We start from the raw sequence: 15,544 nt of genomic DNA, 5'->3' as shown, positions 1-15,544 counted from the left end.
AAATAATACTATATTTCGAAAATTAAAAGTATGCTTTTTTATTTTATATTTGTATTTAAAAATTATAATTATAAAATTTTAAAATACAATTGTCAACATACAATTGTATTATTACATCCAGTCCATCTCAAACTCATTACTCTTTTTTAGTGCAATGTTAGCTTCAAAATAACGTAATTTTCACATCAAATATAAAAGTAATTTCTATCTCATCAACTCTAGGGTTCGCTTGGTTTGTAGGATGTGATAATTGAATTATTAATAATTTGATTGATAAATGTTTGATATGATAAGATATGTAATTCGAGAGATATATAATATTATGTGTGGTGTGAATTTAACAAGAGAGATAACATCATGATAAACATATTTATGATCAAAATATCATTTATATTACATTTTCATTTATCTCCCATCCTTTGTTATTTTTCCCCAAACCTCACAGCCCATTTGCAAGAAGTTAGAGGCCAATTGGAAACTCTCTCCATATATTTAGTTCCTCGAGATGCAAAGATGAGCAAACCTCACAGCTCGTTTGCAAACCTCACAGCCCGTTTGCAAGAAATTAGAGGTCAATTGGAAACCCTCTCCATATTTACGAATGCCTACTACAATCTCACATGAGCAAATTTTTTGAGGATTAAAAATAAAAAACAAGTTCTCAGCACAGTAGAAGAACAGACCAAACACACGTCAACAGAGCAATATTCAGGTTTTACAATACATATGTACCAAAAATCCAAAACAGAAAACATGAAATTGTTCATCAGTGACTAGTGTTCATCATATTTATCTACTATGAAATGCTTTATGCATCAGATGCAACATCAATAATCGCACATAGCTTCAAAGCTGTAATTTCTTACGTTCTATACCTTCGAATAAGCTTCAAATTTCTTCATATCTATCCTAGAAAATGAGGATTTATGGTTGGCCCCTTTGAATTTCTAAGTGATTCTTTAGCGGTCCACTGCACGATGTATCTGAAGAAAAAAGACAATTAGCTTTACAAGACCCACTTGCTATTTTTTTTTTTTTTTCATTGAGGGATATTTTAGTGATTACGTTGTATAAGTGTTGTTGATTGTAGTGGGATAGATGTTGTCATCTTCAAGGCTTGGATCTGTTTTTCAAGAATAACAGTGAAATTAGTCCCACCGCTAATCAATGTGAAGTAAACAAAACCAATCAAACAAAGTATTAATGAATAATCCAAACTTAATCATACCTACCAAACTAGGCCTTAAATATTCCCTATTATTATTATTATTTTTAATGGAAAATCTTGTAATTTTATTGATGAAAAACAAGGCCTTTTGTTAATAGATTTTCCAACAAAAACGATAAATTCCCGTGTTCCCAAATGATACCAGAGTGGGAGGAAAAATAAAATGAGCAATATTATGTATAATCTCAATCGTCGATCTACATATGTGGAACAACTTAGCTTCTCGAAAGTGACTCAACGAGTATCCAACTTTTGTCACAATTGCATCATTACAACTACTACTTGTCTTCGTCCAGACAAAGTGGTAAAAATATGTTGAATCATTAATCCTCGTTCTTTCGCTAATATGAAGTCTCCCGTATCACGACTAGTTATGCATACACAACTGTATGAGGTCCTTCGATGTTCATACCAAAAACAATAAATTATGTCCAGCATGGTTGTAAACCACCTTGCTTCATTTTATTAACAAGAAGTAATTTATTCCCAAAAAAATTCATTAAAACATTATTTAAAAATTTGCTAAAATTAATCTAAAAATAAAAAATGTATTAATTTAAATAAATAACCTTATTATTTAATAATTCAATGTAATAATAAAATTTACTATTAAAATACATTACAAAAACATAATATCAAGATAAAACAATTAATATAATTTTGATAGTTATCTTTTTCAGTCAGCTTCGATCCATGCAGATGAATCAAATGTAGCCCTTTCTCGCCGGCCGGAGGTGCAAAAGTTCTGTGGTGGAGAATTGATTATATACCGCTGTCGTTAACGCACAAAATTGACGTTCCTTTGTTTGGATTGTTGGGTTTAGCCTGGTTTTTTCTTAAAGTTTTTCTCAGATCGATTTGTGGCCGGAAATTGATAGGTTATTGCTGCGGGGGATCAAAATTTTGGTTTCTATGACAGGTTTTATGTATTGTTAATTATTCAGTTTCTGTGTGAAATTCTCAATTTCAGTTGTAGATTGGTTCTTGACGCATTTTCTGTTTACTTTTTAGTTTAGAGGGGATTGGTGGTGAGATTAAATATGGTGGTTTGTTAAAGAGACTGGCTTTTGAATGCCAAGGATTCTGATCACTGTCAGAACTCATGGCAACCCCTGGGGGACCTTCGCAGGGCAATTTCCACCCAAACGTGGATCCCTATGTACTGGCTAATGACATGCAAAATCTACAAATCCATAATCAAAATCAACAGCGTTCAAGTAATATTGGTGGTGGCATGTTTAGACCTCCTCACAACACACCATTTCGCCAACAGACCCCGCCTTTTACTGGAAGCCGACCAGCAATACCCCCATCAGGTGTGCTTCCGAGAGTCCCTTCCCCTCCGAAAGTTCCTCGTCAAAATACATTGCCTTCAAATATGGTGTCCGCTAGACCCAGTGGCCGACCACCTATAGCTCAGCCTCCTCCCTGTGCATCAAGACCTTCCCCTCCTGGGGCATTACCGTCTTCTATCGGTGGACCTGCCGTTTCCTCTTCTTCTGGGATTGGTCCTCGGCAAGGACCTTTTCCTTCCTCCCCTCTGACATCAGGCCCTGCTCCTCTGCCCTGCACAAGCATTTCTGGTTCACTTGGTAATGTACCACCTACATTTACGCCAGGTCAGATTTCAGGTGGACCCCGATTCCCTCCTGCCACGAGTAGCGGTATGACAAGGCCAGAAGTTTTACTTCCACAGTCACCGACAATACTGCCCTCTGGACCATCTCCTCAACCTCCACAAATGTGTCCCAGCTATGGCATTCCACCTGCTGGTGCAACATCTGCTATGGGCCGACCACCACTACCTTTTTCAGCTCCACCAAACGTGCGAACATCACCGGGTTCGTCACCATTTTCAGCACCAGTTCAAGGAATGCTCCAAGCTTCGGGATCTCCTTATGGGATGCAAACTTGGCCACCGCAAACACAGCAGGTGAAATTTGAATTCTACAGTTCATTATATTCCCCTTTAATTGAATCTATAGAATGCGTTGTTTGTTACTGGTTCAAAGTTCTTACTTTTGCTATGGTTCCGGCTTGTCGATTGTAGAGGTCATATAGAGCAAATGATAACTAAATAATTGCTTGTCAGGGAAACCTGCTAGGCGCCAATAGATGTATTATGTGTGACAGTGAATTTATTTCCTCATCATTTAGTTCTAGATAAGAAAAAAATCTCTAGTTGAAACAGGTCTTTATCATGTTGCCTTGTCTAGAAATGTAAAGGAGTTAAAGCTCAAGATAAAGAAGTTTGAGCTTGAGCTTAGTTTGGATTCATGAGCTCTACTGGCGAGTCTTAGTTAATGATCATGTTTGTGAGCTCTAACTAGGAATTTGGCTTGGAAGTTTAGTTTAATAATTATATTCATGACAATATTTTTACATATTATCGAAAATATAAAATAAAAATTTGAAAATAAATTTATTTTAAAATTTAGTTTTTTTTTAAGAAAACACCGCCGTGGTCATGGCAGGGGTGGTTTGATAGACTCCTACTGGTTTACATATCAAAAAGAGAGGGGAGGAGGGGACTAGACCAATAACCTCCTCCAAAATAAAACTAGCCAAATCCATAAGGAGCTCTTAAACATGAGAAACTAGTCCTATCTAACTTTATACAACACAAAATGTGACTAGGAATATTTTGTATATCAAAAAATTTAGCGCTATGTGCAGATGCGCTTCCCGAGCAAGTTCATCAGCAACTTGGTTTCCTTCGCGATAGATGTATGTGATAAAGCAGGGGTGAGAATCAAGAAACGATCAAATGGAGGTAACAATTCCCAGTTAGTCTTCGAAGATTTAATGACGTTGATAGCAACTTGGGAGTAAGTCTCAATCCAAAGAGGATAGAGTTAAAGTCTTGACAAAAAATTCCCTTCCACAAAGCTGTGAGTTCCTCTTTTAAATTAGTACCCTCTCCAATAAATTCGCTAAATGTCACAAGGAATTTTCCTGATGAATCATGAACTATCCCTCCAATAGCAAGGTCGTCTGAATTCCCTTAAGCACTCCATCCACATTCAATTTAAAGGCGTGGATTGGTGGCTTGTGCTAATGGACAATGCAATTTTTAAGCACGCCAGGAGAGAAACCTGAAAAACCTAGCTGGTCCCGAACAACCACGCCGGTGGGAGCTATAACGACTCACCAGCCTCTGCTAAACAAATGAAGGAAGAGATTTGATAAAGCACTTGTTCAAATGTAACCTTAATTTGTTGATGCTTCGAATAATTTTTTGTAGTCCATAAAAACCACATAACGATAAACAACAAAGATTATGAGCTCTTTAGTTTAAATCTTGTTAACAAGTAAAATTGAGCTCTAGGCTGAGTTTAAGTCGGCTCAATTCGACGTATGCCCCTAACTCCAACCTTACCACCTTTTTTTCGGAAACACTTGAATATCCCTGTTTCTTTTCTCACTACCATGTTGTGATTCTGCTCATGTTTTTGCACATCGCAACCATTTTATCCATATGGCAGATTTTCCTTACCACAATGTGATACCCTTTCCATGCCATTTCAATTTACAACACCCTTATCCTTATCATCAGTGCAATTTTTATGGATCTTAATTGGTTTTGGATGGACGGTGATAGGATCGATTGACGTGTCAAGAGTGTTTAGAAGGGGGGGTTGAATAAACACTCTCAATTAATATTGGTCTTATCGAATTTTTGAGTTCAGTTTGGTGACAAACTGATTCTCGGAATCTTGTTGGTCAATATCAATCAGTTAAACTGAGGTAGTTGCGGAAGGTAACTGACTGACAGATAGAATACAGAACTGAAATAAAATACACAAGGATTGTTTCTGGATGTTCGGAGAATTCAATTACTCCTACGTCACCCCTTCTATCACAAGGATAAGATTTCCACTAAAAGACTTTGATCCAATACAACACTTGTACAGACCCACTTCAGTTAGGACTTACCCACTGCCTAAACTGAAACTCTTAGTATTACAAAATGATCTCTGTGCGTAACTGATCTTAGCACTATTGAATTAACAAATATTACAGAGTGCTAGTTTGCTCAACTTGTAGCCTTGATTGCTACGAATAAATCAAGTAAGAGTGAACTGAGATTTTGACAGAGTAATAGCAAGTTTTGAATGATGTATCGTCACTTCTTCTTTTTCTTCTGCCATATTTATACTCTTCTTTTCCAACGGTAATCTTGAGATAAATTTGAATCTTTGTATCCATTGGTTTCCACTTGATTATTCCTTCGATATTGTTTGCTTCATTTATTGTAATTCGGCGTCTTAATTGCTTTGTCCGGAATGCGTTGTTTTAAGTAGTCTTGGTTGTTGTGCGGTGCTCTTGTAATCTGTTATGTCTTCTTTGTTCTTTCCCGAGACATCTTCAGTTGAGAGACTTTGAGGCATTCGGCTGACTGCTTTAACTGATCAGTTCCAACTGATCAGTTTACTCTGTATCATTGTACCAGCTGATTTCAGTTGATAAGTTCAGTTGCCGAATTTGCTTGCGCGTATCAGTTGATTCATATTTTGTTAATCGATTGATTCATGTTTTGTCAAACTCCAGAATCTAGTTTCCAACAATTTCCCCCTTTATGGTGTTTGACAAAACCAAGTGATTTAAGATCGAATAACTGAGCTCTTTGTAGATAATAGATTACGCAACTGAATCATAAAATAACTGGATTCCTTGTAGATAACATAAAATCTGAGAATATTATATCAGTTGATTCTAATAATCTGATTAATTCTTCTTCAGCTGCTGTTCTTCCCCCTTTTTGTCAAACAATTCCATTTTGTCTGATAACTTTCGAACGTCAATGGAAAGAATTTTTACATCTGATGAGATACTTGTGGCAACAGTTGTGAGGGAGGTCTGTAGCAATTCTATTTTATTTGAAACAGAGGTTTTCAGTCGCTCAACTCTCTGACTGATTACATCCTGAGTTGTAAAGAGTGAGTTAACTAGCCCCTTCTTTATTTCATGCACAGTTCTGCTAAGAGAGTCCATGTTGGCTTGAAGAGCGTTTAGTTTCGCCGAGTCAAATTCAGTCGAAAAATCTAATTTGACAGTATGAGACAGTTGTTCGAATTGAATTTTCTTGATTTCAGCGAGCATCTGCTGCATATTGTACTGTATGTTCTGGATTTCTTCAAGAACAACATCCATTTCTGTGGATTGAATTGGAGGTCGCTGGCTGGGCGTTTCTGAATGCTTCGATGTTTGTCCAAAAAGAACTAATGCTTGATTAGTTTCCATTGTTCCAGCCATAGGCTGAGCTGGAATGTTTTCTTGAATTTGAGATGATGAACGTTGGTTTTGATCAAGAAATGGACTGTCTGGCTGAATGATGGGGATGGATGGTTCATACATAGGGGCCTCCTGTGGAGGATTAACTGAAATTTGTTCTTGCTCCTTTGATTCAGTGAGCAACTGACCTTCTACATGTTCAGCAGTTTCTTGTTCTGAGGGTTTTGCTTGTTCATCAGTTTGAATATCTTGTTCAGCAGAAGTTTCTGGCTGAACTGGTGCTTCAGTTTGAGCTTTTTCCGATTCAGTTATTTCTTTTTCTGAAGTTTGGTTTGGCACTTCAGTTTGATCTTCAGTTTGAGCAGATATAAATTTTTCAGCAATAAGTGACTCAGCTGGTGCTTCAGATGATATCTTAATGTCTTGCTCTGGTTGTTCAGCTGAATGGGTAATTGAGTCATATTGTATTTTCTCTAGCTGAGCTTCCAAGGTAACAGCTTGAATGATTTCATCAATGTTTGCCAAGGATAGTTCTGCTTCAGAATATAGCTGATGTTCTGTCTGAGAGGATTGAGGTATTCCCTGAACTGACTTTTCAGTTGCCTGTTGTAGAGATGGTTGTTTTTGTGGAGAGGAGGATAAATCTTTTTCAATATTTGAGTTGGGGGGTTTGTCATGAAGAACTAGTTCCTGATCTTCTTCCCAAAATCTGATTTCACTCTGCAGACTACTAAGATCTGTGTCCAGTTGAGTGAACACAACTCTATCATTGTATGCAGTTGGACTTGTGGGATTGTAGTTGGACTTCAGCTTTGCTACCATTCTTGTTAGCTTTTTGACGCGAATCTGATTAAAGAAATATTTCTGCCTTTCTAATGCCTGTGGAATTGTAGCAGCTTTGACTACTTTCATCACAATTGCTTCTAGCTTGATGAACTTTTTCAGTTGAGATCTATGCTTCAGTTCTTTGGCAAAGATTTCTGTTCTGAAACTTTTCCAACAATCAAAAGATTTTAATTGTGATGTGGCAAATGGATTGACCTGTTCCCAAACTAGGTCAATGTGTGTTTGAATGACATTGGATGGCCGGGGTTCTTCAACCAGCTTGCCTTTTCCTTTGTCAGTTGAGAGAATGTGAGGAAGATCCATTCCAGAATGTGTGGAGTGCACTGGTTCCCTTAATATTACACCTTTAGATCTGGCTCTAGGCAGGATGGTAGTGCGATTTACAAGAGTCAAGGGAGCTCTTACCTTAGCTGGTGTCTTTGCTTTGGTAACTGAATCATCAGGTGAGACTACTTGCAAAGGGATAGCCTGAATGGGCTGTTGAGCAGCTGATTGAATAATTTTCTCAGGTGGAATGACTTCCACTGTGGTTATTGGTTTGGTTCTTTGAGTCCTTGGTCTCTTGACAAACTTAGGGGAAGGAGTTTTCTCTGAATCTGATTCACTGAGAATCAGTTTCCTTTTTGCTGTTTTGACCTTCTTGACTGGTGATGGCTCAACCTCTATTTTGGTTTTTGATGACAAGGTGTTTTTGGCAGTAAATACCTTGAATTTTGATGATGTTTCAACATTTTCAGCTACCAAACCCTTCAGTTTTAACAGATAATTGATTTGGATGGCGAAGCCACATGACTGTTTGGATGACTTGAGCATATTCTTCAAGATGTTAAAAAGAATATATCTCCAATTTGCTTTCTTTTCACCCATGATTATGGTCATTACCTGGAATTTTTCGAGTGTAAGAGCAGCATAAGAACCGGCTTTTGCTAATATTCCCTTTGCCACGATATCAGCTAACAACTGAATTTCTGGTTTCAGTTCTCAGAAACCTTGATTTTCCGTCCATCAGCAGATAGTCGAGACTGCATTTCTTCAATGTCATGAGTTTTTACTTCAGAAAAACTGACATAACCATCAGTTGGCAAAGAGAAGATTTCTCCGAAAGCTTCTTCAGAAAGGAGTAGCAACTGATCATTGATAATCACAGAGATAGTGTCATTAGCCGTGATAAATCCCTTCCGATAGAATTCATTGACCTCCTTGAGGTATATCTTCTGAGAAGATTGTCCCAAGAACATCCTGAGACCTGCCGACTCAAGCTTTAGAAATACATTCTTAACGTCTGCTTCTTGAATCGATAGAACCGAGTTAAAATCGATGACCATCGCATTCAAGATATGGGCTGGGATCTGGTTTGCCATTTCGGAAAGTGTAGTGATTGGATCAGATGGATTTCCTATTACCAATTCTGGTGGATGTGATTTTCTCCATCTGTACTCAGCATTCGTTGCATCTGCAACTTCTTCAGTTGGTAACTGAATGCAGTTTTCAGCTTCAGTTGATGCCTCGTCAGCTGATATTTGAATATTATCATTTTCCTTTAATAACTGATTGTCAGCATTGACTTCCTGCTCATTTAATTGATCCAATATCTCTGGTTCTGGTGTTTGAAGGATGTTTTGATTATTATGATTTTCATCTTTGTCATCATCTTCCAAACTGATATCTGAAAATCGATCAGCTAGCTCAACTTGATCAGTTGGCTTATCAGTTAGTGCAGTTTCATCAAAATCAACATGCGCAGATTCTTCAACATTTAAAGTTTTCTTATTAAAGACTCTATAAGCTATACTAACTGATGAATATCCAAGGAATATTCCTTCTGCAGATTTGGCATCGAATGCTTTTAAGTAATTTTTACTATTATCATGAATAAAACATCTACAGCCGAATATTTTGAAATAAGTGATTATACTTTTTCTTCCATGCCAGATCTCATATGGTGTTTTCATATGATTCTTATTAATCATTGATCTGTTCTGAGTATAACATGCAGTGTTTACTGCCTCTGCCCAAAATCTTTGAGAAATACCAGAATCAACAAGCATTGTTCTAGCAGGTTCTTTTAGGGTTCGATTTCTTCTCTCAGCTACACCGTTTTGCTGAGGAGTTCTTGCTGCTGAGAGCTCATGCTTGATTCCAGCATTTTCTAGAAAGCTTGAAAGTGTTTGATTGATGAATTCAGTTCCTCGATCAGATCTGATTCGATCAATCCCAACTGATTTTTCATTTAAAAGTCTTTTAAAGAGTTTAATCAGTTGTGCAGCCGTATGGTCTTTGGATTTGAGAAAGATAACCCAAGTAAATCTTGAAAAATCATCTACGACCACCAAGGTGTATTTCATTCCCCCTAAGCTCATGACTGGTATTGGACCGAAGAGATCCATGTGCAATAGTTCTAAGCATCGGGATGAAGACTTACAGCCCTTGTTTTTGAAAGAAGATCGTACTTGTTTTCCATACTGACATGCTGAGCAAAGTTTTTCTTTTGAAAAATTTATTTTGGGCAAACCAGTTACAAGTTCATGTTTACTCAGATAGGCAATGGATTTAAAGTTTAAATGATTTAACCTTTTATGCCACAACCAGTTTTGAGATGATTTTGAAGCAATAAAGCAGACTGGTGCATGAGGCTGTTCATTCCAACTGACTTTATATGTGTTTCCACATCGTTTGCCAGTTAGTATGATTTCATCAGTTGATGTTTTAACTGATCATGAGTTTTTATCAAATTGTACCGAGAATCCATTGTCGCATAACTGACTGATGCTAATCAAGTTATACTTCAGATTCTCTACTAATAAAACATCTTTAATAGTAAAGTTACCATGGATAAGCTTACCCTTACCCACGGTTTTACCTTTGGAATTATCTCCGAAACTGATGTTTGGACCACTATATTTGGTCAGTTGAGATAGCATACTTGCATCTCCTGTCATATGTCGTGAGCAACCGCTGTCCAAATACCATATTGAATTTTTATCTGTACCTGTTACCTGCAAGCACACACATAATATGATTTGGTACCCATATCTATTTGGGTCCAAAACTTATTAGTCCCTTTGGAACCCATACTTGAATTAGTCTAACTGACTTTCCAGTAGCTGTATTCCAAATGGTTTTTCTTGGCTTTTGTGTGCTTGGTGAGTAGGTACAGTTGATACAGTATGTGTTTTAGTCTTATTCAACTGATTGTTCAATCTGTATCTCTTCTGAACTGGCTTGCAGTTATAGTAATTGACATAGCCATTCAAATAGTTTTTGTGAAATCTTTTTGATACCCGCTTTGTGAATCAGTTGAAAGCTTTTGGCTATAGCCAATCCCATATCTTCTAGCCTTGTTCAACTTCTCAGTAGGTTGTTCAATCAGTTTATTGGGCTCAATTTGTTATTGTACCACTGCTGATTTGACAAAGTGAATGTACTTCCCTTTGTTCATTGTCAGCTTTGGTTGAGTATCATTTGAAAACGTTTCTCCTTGATTACTGAACCCTAAACCAGTTTTATCAGAAACTGATTTTTGTTAATTCTGCATCTCATTCAGTGCAGTAGACGACTTATTCCAAGATTGAATGAGTTCAGTCTGTTTTGAATTTTCAAGGATCAATTTCTGAATCAGTGACTGATCTTTCTTTCTCTCTGCTTTTAACTCAGCAATTTCCCTTTTTAGACTCAACCCATCGACTGATTCATCAGTTTTGGTTTTATTGTCCATGGGATCATTTTGCTTTGACTTTATTTCCTCAAATGATGATGCAAGTTTCTGGTGCTCATTTACCATTTCATGCAATGTTAAAATGAGTTCTTCTCGTGTAAAATCAGTTGAACTAAAATCAAATACCTGTTGACTTGTAGATTCTGCTTCTGTATCATTGGCCATTAGACATTTGACTTCCTCTTCATCACTTGAGCTATATGAGCTTTCTGGTTCTGATTCGTCACTATCAGTTTCTGCCCATTTGGATTTGTTCTCTTCAGCTAATAGAACCTCATGTTTCTTTTTGTAGGTTTTCTTATAATCTCTGGATCTTCTCTTATGCTCATATGATTTCTTTCTTCTGTCAGTTGATCCTTGACTGTCCTTTTTAGGTTTAGGACAGTCAGCAATATAATGACCTGTTTTGCCACAATTGTAGCAAGCATTTATTTCTTCTTTGGAATTGTTTCTCTGGTATTGCTTCTGAAAGTTTCCTTGGTTCTTTCTCATGAACCTCCCAAACTTTTTGATGAATAATGACATAGCATCATTGCTTAACTGATCGGCAGATTTCTCGACTGAACTGGTTGATTCAGTTCTTACAGCTGCTAGAGCAGTTGTAGCTGTAGGAGTAAATGGTTCTCCTTCTCTGCTCTGCAATTCAAATTCATAAGCCTTTAAATCAGCAAATAGTTCATGAAGTTCGATCTGGTTCAAGTCTTTAGATTCTCTCATAGCCATAGTTTTGACATCTCATTCCTTTGGAAGACCTCTCATCACTTTTAGTGCAACCTCTTTGTTAGTATACACCTTTCCGAGTGCATTTAATTCATTTACAATACTGCTCACCCTTTCATCATACTCATTCATTGATTCTCCAACCTTCATTTTGATATTGTCAAATTTCTGAACAGCAACAGAGAATTTATTTTCTTTTGTTTGGTCATTTCCTTCATATAACTGAATCAACTTTTCCCAAATTTCTTTTGCTGTTTTGCACATCTTTATTTTGTTGAATGTTGCTTTGTCCAGTGTTTTGTATAGAGTATCTTTGGCCACATTGTCAAGATTGGGTTTTCTTTTGTCCTCAGTTGTCCTTTCTTCTCTGGGCTTTTGAATTCTCTGTGGTGCCCCTTCAGTTATGGCAATTGCTGTATTTGCTTTTAGAATCTTCATGGGTCCGTCTGTTATGACATACCACATGTCATCATCTTGTGCAGCTAAGTGAGCCTGCATTCTGATTTTCCAGTCATCGAAATCTTCTCTTGAGAACATAGGAATTTTATTGAATGAAGTCATGCTAGCAGATTTATAGATCAGAAGTATTCAAGAACAAGATGCAACCGCTCTGATACCACTTGATAGGATCGATTGACGTGTCAAGAGTGTTTAGAAGGGGGGTTGAATAAACACTCTCAATTAATATTGGTCTTATCGAATTTTTGAGTTCAGTTTGGTGACAAACTGATTCTCGGAATCTTGTTGGTCAATATCAATCAGTTAAACTGAGGTAGTTGCGGAAGGTAACTGACTGACAGATAGAATACAGAACTGAAATAAAATACACAAGGATTGTTTCTGGATGTTCGGAGAATTCAATTACTCCTACGTCACCCCTTCTATCACAAGGATAGGATTTCCACTAAAAGACTTTGATCCAATACAACACTTGTACAGACCCACTTCAGTTAGGACTTACCCACTGCCTAAACTGAAACTCTTAGTATTACAAAATGATCTCTGTGCGTAACTGATCTTAAGCACTATTGAATTAACAAATATTACAGAGTGCTAGTTTGCTCAACTTGTAGCCTTGATTGCTACGAATAAATCAAGTAAGAGTGAGCTGAGATTTTGACAGAGTAATAGCAAGTTTTGAATGATGTATCGTCACTTCTTCTTTTTCTTCTGCCATATTTATACTCTTCTTTTTCAACGGTAATCTTGAGATAAATTTGAATATTTGTATCCGTTGGTTTCCACTTGATTATTCCTTCGATATTGTTTGTTTCATTTATTGTAATTCGGCGTCTTAATTGCTTTGTCCGGAATGCGTTGTTTTAAGTAGTCTTGGTTGTTGTGCGGTGCTCTTGTAATCTGTTATGTCTTCTTTGTTCTTTCCCGAGACATCTTCAGTTGAGAGACTTTGAGGCATTCGGCTGACTGCTTTAACTGATCAGTTCCAACTGATCAGTTTACTCTGTATCATTGTATCAGCTGATTTCAGTTGATAAGTTCAGTTGCCGAATTTTCTTGCGCGTATCAGTTGATTCATATTTTGTTAATCGATTGATTCATGTTTTGTCAAACTCCAGAATCTAGTTTCCAACAGACGGTGGATGTCAAACTCGGGATTAAACAAGATACGGAAGATAACTAGATAACTGAAATGAAGGGAATGGAAAAAGTGAATTGAGGAGGTGGCATTAGAGTTTTTGTGTCCAAGGGGTTAAAAGAAGTGAAACAGCAAGGAGTATACATGATCAGGGAAGTGGCAGAGCTTTCTAGATTTTCTTCTGAATATCAAATTTGACGTCTCTCTTGTATTGAATGTAGAAGAAATTAAACAGTTCTCATTCAAGTTTAATTTTATGAACCTTTGAAAAATTTTATTCTGATTTCAATTTCTCAGGTAGGTGAACCTGCTGAACAACTCAACTAGTTTGAGGATCCTTAATTTGTTTGTGGCGTGCTTGCATATGTTATTGCATTGTATCATTTTCTTGATCAGCAGTATTTATAGATATTGTTCACAACACACTTTTGTGTTTTGGTATAGTTCTCGTGGGTAGAGTAAAGGTTCATGTATCTCTTCTTCATTACAAGCTTCAACTGTTAACATACTTGCTAAAAGATACTATTCCAGTAAATTGTTTCACTTTTCCTGTGAAATTACTAATATATTGGTTTAGGATTTGCTGGTTCCGGTTATCAGATTCACAGTCGAAAGAAGAACGGATTTATGGTCGGAGCTTACAATTAGTGTTGCATATAAGTGACTATGCTTTTGGCAGATTTTTGATCCTTTTGGATGAATTTTGGGCAAATTTTGGGGCCACAATTGTATTCCAATTGATCCTAAGCCAAATGGAACTAATAATACAAACACATTAAATGAAGCATTTCTCCTTGTTTTTAAAGCTGTCTAGTGATGCAACTTTACAAGGTCACTTTATTTTTTGAAGTGAGCTGTTGGATAACACAACTTTGATTACACTCTAGTTACTAATTGTAGAGTTCATGTAGCAGGTGGTTCGACCTCCTCCCATTCCTGGAGCTATGCAACAACAGCTGATGTTTGGAATGGCACCTGGCCCACCTCCACTTTCAAATCAAACCATGGCTTTGAGTCAAACACCACAATCAAGAATTGACCCTAACCAAATTCCTCACCTTACTCCAACTACTGTGATTCTGCATGAGACACGTCAGAATAATCAGGCAAATCCTCCTCCGGTAATTATGCTAGTCATCTATCAGAAAATTGAAGTACTAGTTTTATTTATTTCGTTTGAAATTCTTAGTTTTGTTTATAGAAACTTCTTGCCATTTGTGTTTCAGGTAGACATTATGCTCAAATCATCAAATGAGTAAAATATTCATTTATGACATTATGTGTATATCTAATTATATTTATACATTCTTATACTTTTATTTTTCTTAAATGTTAGTGCTAATAAGTATAAAATATCTAAATAAATATCTTTAATATAATATAATCCGCCGTAATATTTTCCTAATGATAGTTATTTTTAAAGATTCAAACTTGAACATTCAATCGTACTAAAATCTAATATCCGTGGACTGATGGGCGGTGATGAAATACATAGAAGACCTTTTATATATTTTTTACTATATTATTATAGTTTTATTTATTTCGTTTGAAATTCTTAGTTTTTTTTATGGAAACTTCTTGCAATTTGTGTTTCAGGTAGACATTATGCTCAAACCATCAAATGAGTAAAATATTCATTTATGACATCACATTTTTATCATATGCTTTTCACCTGATTCTCTATGTTTTGTCAAGCCTGCAACTAGTGATTATGTTGTCAAAGATGCTGGGAATTGCAGTCCTCGCTACATTAGGTGCACTATAAATCAGGTGAAGTGTATCGTATAATTTTTTTAAAAATTCTGAACCCCTTTTACTAGTGTCTTCTTTGTATTATAATTTTCTGTTTTTATGGCTTTAGCTTGGCCATTTAGTTACAACTTTGTCCACTGATTTGTTATTATTAATAACAAATGGAGCTTTTGTTTGTTTTATTAGATTCCATGCACCGCAGATCTATTGTCAACTTCTGGTATGCAGTTGGCTTTGTTGGTTCAGCCTTTAGCTCTTCTACATCCATCTGAGGAGCCCATCCAAGTAATGCGAAAATTATTGTTATTTTTTTGTGTTGTTTCATCTGGTTCTGTACTTCTGTTATCATAAATTTTAGGATTCCTTAGCTTCTCCGTCATACAAAGAAGTTAGCTATCATACCAGCATCAGATCCTTAGTTAAATTTTACATGGATTCCAGTTTTTTTTTT

At 36.5% G+C, this 15,544-nt stretch overlaps 1 pseudogene; it reads left to right on the top strand.

The window, feature by feature from the left end:
• The first annotated feature begins 1,881 nt into the window (after positions 1–1,881).
• LOC142549413 (protein transport protein SEC24 B-like) overlaps positions 1,882–15,544 on the top strand; it is a 39,504-nt pseudogene continuing 25,841 nt past the window's right edge.

Source organism: Primulina tabacum, chromosome 6, assembly GCF_025594145.1.
Source record: "Primulina tabacum isolate GXHZ01 chromosome 6, ASM2559414v2, whole genome shotgun sequence".
NCBI classification, from domain to species: Eukaryota; Viridiplantae; Streptophyta; class Magnoliopsida; order Lamiales; family Gesneriaceae; genus Primulina; species Primulina tabacum.
Note: the sequence above shows the minus strand (reverse complement) of the source record. Positions and strands in the feature narration are given on the sequence as shown.